Genomic DNA, 7493 nt, shown 5'->3' on the forward strand with positions numbered 1-7493 from the left:
TTCGAGTTAAAACGTTTCGCGCGTTCCATTCTCGTTTTGATTCGTGGCAAAACGAATCTATATAGGTGAGGAGAGAGATGTTTCGTTCTGTTGCTCAGGATGTACTTTCTTGTAATGTAACGTGGTACAGTATTGTCCGGATATCTGGCCACGAATTTGCTCGCTTATAGTCACGAGCTGTCTTATTCCTAACTATTGGCTCAGACAAAGTCTCCTCTTTGGCGATGATTTAATTGCTATTGAATTCCCGAAGCAAGAAATATGTTGTATCTTTTACTTGAAACTGAAAGTTTCTTGTATTTCTTTCTATTAATTATAATTATTTATTTCTATTATTTAAATTAATATATACAGGGTGAGTCAGTAAAAACTGCTACATGAAACGATTCGTTATCTACTGATTTTATAAAAAAATATTTCAAGTGAAATTTTAGTATACCTAAGGAGCCTGATCCGACGGGTAGATCTTAATTGTATAATATCTCATATCTTCTGAAATATCCAGGCGATCTTGAGTCTTTTAAACAGTACCGAATATTTTTTACATTAGTCGATTCAGCTGAATATTCTCTGTCTAAAAGTATCAACCTATTTATACCGAAAAACCATTGATCTAATAAACAGTTCTAAACAGTTCTTTTGAGTTTACGTAGTTCTTGTCGTTTGAGAGACTCAAGGTTGCCTTAATATCCAAATAAATATGAAGTATTAAAAAAATGCCACTTCAAACATTTCCCGATAGTACGTCAATAGATGAAGAGTTATTTCCGGGCGATAGTTTTTACCGATGTGTTCATTATAATATAATTATATAGGTAATTTAATTTAGGTATATATTGGTAATAAAATTAAAGTAAATGAAAATTCCCAATTAAGTAATTTAAATCTAAATTGTTATGGTTCCCAACGAGTTTACGCTAGCTAAACCGGATGAGCGAATATCCTTGTTCGTTTGGTGTAAATGCACCTTTAGCGGTCAGGTACGCGCGAACGAACGCGCTGTTTCTTGTATTGGCCAGAAGAAAGAAAACCACGTTCCTGTTCGTCGACGATACTTGAAGCTGCGTTAGAGAAACCTTATTGGCCTCCCTATCGATGATCACGTCTATCTTATCGTTCGCTATTTTGCTTCTTTTTTTTTCTTTTTGTTACTCTTTTCTTCGATCTGGACTACTACGTTTTCGGCTGCGGGCGAATCGTTACTCGCGACGTCTTCGAAAGATCGTTAAGTCGAGTTCTGCTTTGCTTTTGACGCAAAGATAGATAGAGATAAAGGCGAGGAAACAACAAGAAAATTGCTTGAGAGCGTGCAACACGAATTTCTATGATACGTCGCCTATGAAATTAATCAACGGACAGTCAGAACTTTCCGTAATTATAAAAATATTCTTAACGCTTTGAACAGTCCTTAGTTCGCCAGCTTCGTCGGTACATGCGTCTAAATTTTACGTTTACTTTTTCTTCCATTTTATACTTTTATATTGTATGTTTCGTCTGTGTCTCCCATTTCTCTACATTGTATACACCAAAGGAATTTTATTCGCGTGAATAAATAAATAAATAACAATAATAATTTGTTCGTCTTGAACAGCGTAGAACCATAGCGGACCTGACCCTACTTTTTCAAATCCTCGATTAATTCGTCAACTGTATTACCATTCTAATAAACAATCCAGTTTAATAACTGCACCGAAAGTCTACTTTTCAATCCAGCGTTTATCCCCGCCGTTACCGATAATGTGACATTCCAGTGTTACTGGAATCTGGGATTTTCACGTGAATCCACTGCCACTGTAGTCTACCATATTCAACGGTTCAAAGAAGTCTAGAACAAAGTAGACATCGACGAATCCCAATCAAACCATTGTGGAACGTAATCGTTGGAACCAGCGACTGGACTAACGTAAATCCAGCTTTTCGATCCTGTCGTTGGATTGGATTGCTTACTGGAACGAAAGCGCTGGATCGCATCACTAGACTGCAATGCTATTGGGTCAATGTAAACGCAACTTAAAGCATCCATACTGACAACTCGTATGAAATTTGAAAAGTCGTAACTTGAAATTAGTGCTCGTTCTTTTACACTTCACTTACACTACACTTACACTTTCCTGTTCTATGATGATGCAGAGGATCCGTGATAGTTAAATAAATAAATAGATAAATAAATAAACAAAATAAATGAGACAGAAAAGAGAGAAGAAATAAATAAATGGGTGAATTCTTCGTCAATTACCAGTTAAGTGAGTTTTTCTGTAATCCCGCGATATCTAGGATTTCGACGAGATTGTTATCCGGGGGCATCATTCTTACGATTACTGTCAACGTGATGTCCTAACTTGGGTTGCTTGAATCGCATCGAGACCTTCTCCTACGAACGATAGATTGCGAAGACGAACAAGAGAGCGTTTGGAAAAGAAGAAACGAGTAAGGACGAGACGACTGTACAGTTGGTCTGATGCACACTCGCGACCTTTCTCACGCCAGATGCATTTACCATAGAACTTTTTTACGAATATACAACACGTGCGTACGATACGTGAGTACGTATTATGTACGTTATATGTAATTTTTAAAAATTTCGATACCACTGTAACGACTAGACTGCGAAATAAAAATTCGCAATCCGCATAAAAAGCGTTGCATAGGAAACTTAAAAATGTAAGATTTAAATTAGAAAATAGATGTATGTGCATCTGTATTGTACAAGAAAGGAATGAAAGAGAGGAAGGCAAAAGGAAAACGCCATGAGACGAGCGCATCGCGTATCTGTTGAATGAATGAATGTTCAATAAAACAAATTCATTTCTGTTTGAGAAGTACAATAGAATAGAGCGCTGTTCGTTAATATTTCAAGATATTATGTTATATGTAAAATAATTATTCCGTTCCAAATAAATTTTGTATTTAATAAAATGTTATATAGTATTACTTTAACAAGATTGAACAAACTGCACATAATATGAGAAAGTTATCCAAAGTATTGTGCTTTCTATGATACCTGGAAAGTAAAACGACTTTCTACCGAGGTTCGCTACTCGTGCAATTATACACTGGAAAATATGAATTTGCATAAAAATCCACAGTCTAGTAATGAGACACGACGGTCGCGATTCTAATGTTAAAATTTGAAATCAATCAGAGGATGTATATAGGAGTTACAAAACGTCTGTTGCTTAAGCTTCAATATCCTGAACATCACCTCGTACTTGTTTTAACATCTCTCGGGTATTAAAAATCACTTGTCAGTTAACTTATGGCCCTCAAACCCTCGGGAGTCCACGAAGACCTCACATACTCACACACTTGTATCATTCTATAAATAATACGAAATCATTGATTTTCATATTAAAAGTAAAATATTACGGGCTGTGTACAGAAAAACGATCGATCAGCGATAAATTATCCCAGATTTTTTACAATTCCCTATTAATTAAATATCTTTACCTATCAAGTTTCTCATTCCAACTTTTTCAAACTTCGGTAGTAACAACTCTCGTTGTTTTAAACTGAGTTTTTAGGAAAACCGCATTACTTATGAAATGATCCAATATTTAGTAATTAAATACTTTACAACGTACTTTATTTATAACGAATCTCGTCTCTCCAAATTTGACGACTGTTCAAATCAACATTGCGGATTTAAATTTTGATTTGTCACGAAGGTCCAGTCAACGAGAATAGAAAATTATTTAAGGAGCATTATTTATGTAAGCCTGGAGACTCCAAAAAGGAAAGAAGGATAAATCTAACATTTCTTTTTGCCTATGAGCATTTGGTAAAGGATCAAGACTTTTATAGGATATTTTAAACGACGTCCTAACTCTATGTTGGTATTTTTTTTCTTACATAAAATTACAAAATAGCAAAGTGGCTGAAAACATTGCCTGGCTCCATATCCGGTGGAACCTCGTTTGCTTGCATTCAGCGGCAAATGTAACTGAATCGTAAAAAGTAAGAAATTTTTGTACGACCTTATACAAAAACGTAAGATCATCTTCGATGTAGTGTATTTTATTCTTCCTTAATTTTGAAAAAGAAGAAAATGACAGCTTGTTAGGGACGATATTTTACTTCCCGCTGAAGAAAACCACCTTCAAAACATTTATACAAACTCCACGGATTAAGATATCAAAAAAATATCATGCCACGTTCTATGTAACGTTAAGCGGAATAGTGTGTGAAAATTTTAAATTAATCAAATGCAGAGTTTCGAAAATTTAGTGGGTGCGACGTTGAAAACATAGTTTCTAGAGAAGCGCGTAACGTCTTCGGTTAATTTTTCCCTAAAATGAAAGTACGCATTCGTACTCAGCGTTATAAAACATTGCCACTTTTCAAGATTTCAAAATACTATTTCTATCACACCATTTTACGAGCTTTAAAAAAAGTGCAAAAAGAAATTTCGAATCCTTCGAAGTCGACACAACTGCGTGCTCTCTTCACGAGAATGCGTCGGTGGTAAACAAAATGTTAAGAACCGTTGGTCCGACGAAAACGATCGACGAACAGGTTAAAGGGAAAAACGAGGAATCCGTGTAAAAGACGATCGTCGGTATCGTTGCCTTCTATTGGTGTCGCTATCCGTTCTTCTTGAATTAATTACGCACAGTAGATAGGAATAGGGAGATAGAGGGGCGCCTGTCGCGGACAGGCTTTCTATCTCGTTCTATCTGTGCGAAATGTCTTTGGCCGTTGTCGACGCTCCAATCGAGCAACCGTGAAAACCAGTCGAGACGAATAGGAATTGACCGAGAAGCAGCAACAGCAGCAGAAGATCGAACGAGTTGCTTGTGCAAGCGTGCCGGTTTAGCAACAAGTTGCAGCTGGTACGCGTTTTCCCTAGAGTTTCCTAAAATCAACAAGTGAACTCGCTTTCCTGCTTGGAATTTCTATATCGCTTTCTCGTTCGGCTCCACAGGTGGTAACACGGGAGGCGCGATTCGCACGGTAGCTACGCCACTTTAATCGGTGTCGTTCACCGTTGCTATCAAACGACCGAGTCTCGTCGCCTTTCGTAAGCTGCGCCCTCGCGGAAGCAACAACGAGCAACTTTCTGTCGATGTTGCTGTTTCTTCTCTAACGTTTCTCTTCTGTGTTCGTCCGCGTTTCCGTTGCCAGTTCAACGGAAGGTGTTGCTCGTTGCCTGTTTCCATTCGAGGTGGTAAGAATCAAAGAAAAGTGGAAATCACGCGCCACAACACACTGCGACGGAAACATAAGTTCGGTGTATTGCTGGTCGCTGGGAGCACACAATGATTCGAAGTTGAAACAAAGTGCAAACATCTGCCTGCTAATCGCGTTGCTTCAACGTGGACGAAATTTCTTTACAAATTGACATTTCGTAGCCCCACGAAAAGCTCCAAAATGCTTGTTCCATCATTGTAGACAAGTTTACGAACAGATTACTCGTTTTATACTAAATTTTAATATAAATTTATACTAAACGAGCACGAATTTGATCTTCTTCTATCTTGCTTTGCACATTTATTATTTCACAGCTATGCGGATGAATTTTTCAGCCGAGTATCACGAGCGCCACCGCGCAAGAAAACGATCGATCGCGTTTTCTGGAGCCTCGCGTGGCTGAAAAAAGACTGAAGACTCCGTTTCTGGAACGTGATAAAAGCCGGTTTAATAAAGCGACGCTTCTACGCGTTCACGTATCGAGAATTCTACGAAGGCTTCGCGTTCCTTTCGACCTCGGCCCGCATTCCCATCGTCCACTATCCGCTTTTCCATTCCTCTATCACACCCCTTGCATCTTAATCTTAATAGCGTTCTCTCGGCGAATACCTCGTCTTTCCCCCTCGATGCCTTCGATTCTTCTCATTACGAGTTTCTCGCCGTCTGCCTTTATTTTCAGTCACAACCATTAATACGCTAATATCATAACTTTTCTCTCTTGTTTTTCCGATGTCCAGCTTTCTCTTCTTTCACGCGAGTCGTTGAAACCGCGCAGAACAATTACACGAACTACAGCAGACACGTGGCCTGACAAATTATCATTCAGACGGACCAAGCATCTGAAAACTGAAATGCACATACTCGTAAGTAGACCGCGGATTTTTGTGCAAGCTTGAGCACAGGATATGCATACTATCGCGAAAGTATATAAAATACACAGGGTAGATTCGAGGGTAGAGACAAGTCCATCTTGTGGTGTTTCGTTTCTTTAGTTATACGTATTCGTAAAAATGTGAAATTGCACGAACATTCGCAGTCTGCTTATAAGAATACACGTTCTGACAAACTCGATAGGGCGAAATAGCCAAATATAATGTGTGTATAGTGCATACACAATGTACATACGTACGATATTGGGTTGGCAACTAAATGATTGCAGATTTTATCAATACCACCTAATGTCAAAATCGCAATCACTTAGTTGTCAGCCCAATAGATTCTTATAAGAGTGCGAATCTTGGTTTTTGGATATTTTATTCTTCAGAAGGACATTTCATCAGAACACATATTCCCCTGGAACGATGGCTTAGCGGCTTACCAGTTTAACACGTTGAGGGTGCTGATGACAGATGACTATACAGTGACTCCCACAGGCGGATGACGCCAACGCGTAACGTGTTAAGAAAAAAGAAAAAAAACTTTCGGTGGCTACGCGATTTCGGTTCTACTTCGGATCGACACGTTAAGGCGATTTTCTAGCGAACGACAATCATCGATACGTACACACGCATATACATATACTTGGTGCGTAGGTTTAGAAACGGCGCAAGGGTGTGCATACGTAGAATCGGATCGCGATCGATGAGAACGAAAAGAAACATAAATCACCAAGATACTCGGAAGAATGGAATGGAAAAAATAAGAACACCTAACAAACGCTATATAATAACTAGCGTAATTGAAAAGTGAAGAAAGATAATGCAATCGGTAAAATATAGACAAAAGAAGGAAGAAAAAGAATAATGAAGAGGAAAGGAAAAAAGCAAAGGTAACGAAATAGCAACCAGTACGATTAAAGAATAAAGAAGGATACGATCGAAGGTAAGATACTGAAAAAAAAAAAGGAATGAAATGAAAAGAAAAAGACTAAACTACTGTAAATGAATAGTAGGATAACTAGTATTAAAAAGTGGATGAAGAAAGGATGGAATGACAAGTCGGAGAAGCGACGGCGGCGAGGAGAACCGTAGGTTTCGAAGGAGGGATGAATGAGGTGTGTGGGTAGGGACAGGGTTAACGCGGAAGCGTTCGAAACAGGGCGAAGAGGAGCGTTAAAGGGGCGGGAGCGAAGGAGAACAGTGGGGGCTTCCGGAGGCACTATGGACCATGCGCTTTCGCGTCCGACCGAAAGGACTTTGGATCTTCGAGGATCGAGAAGAGAGGTGACGGGTAAAGAAGTGGCAGAGGCGCGAACGTGGACGTGGCCGCGATCGCGAACGCGAACGCGAAAGCGAATGCGGACGACGGTGGGCAGAGAGTGCGACCGAGCCCCGAGCCGGAAAAATCGGGGTGAGATGCACCCTCGC

This window comes from Bombus fervidus, chromosome 9 (genome assembly GCF_041682495.2).
Source record: "Bombus fervidus isolate BK054 chromosome 9, iyBomFerv1, whole genome shotgun sequence".
Lineage (NCBI taxonomy): Eukaryota > Metazoa > Arthropoda > Insecta > Hymenoptera > Apidae > Bombus > Bombus fervidus.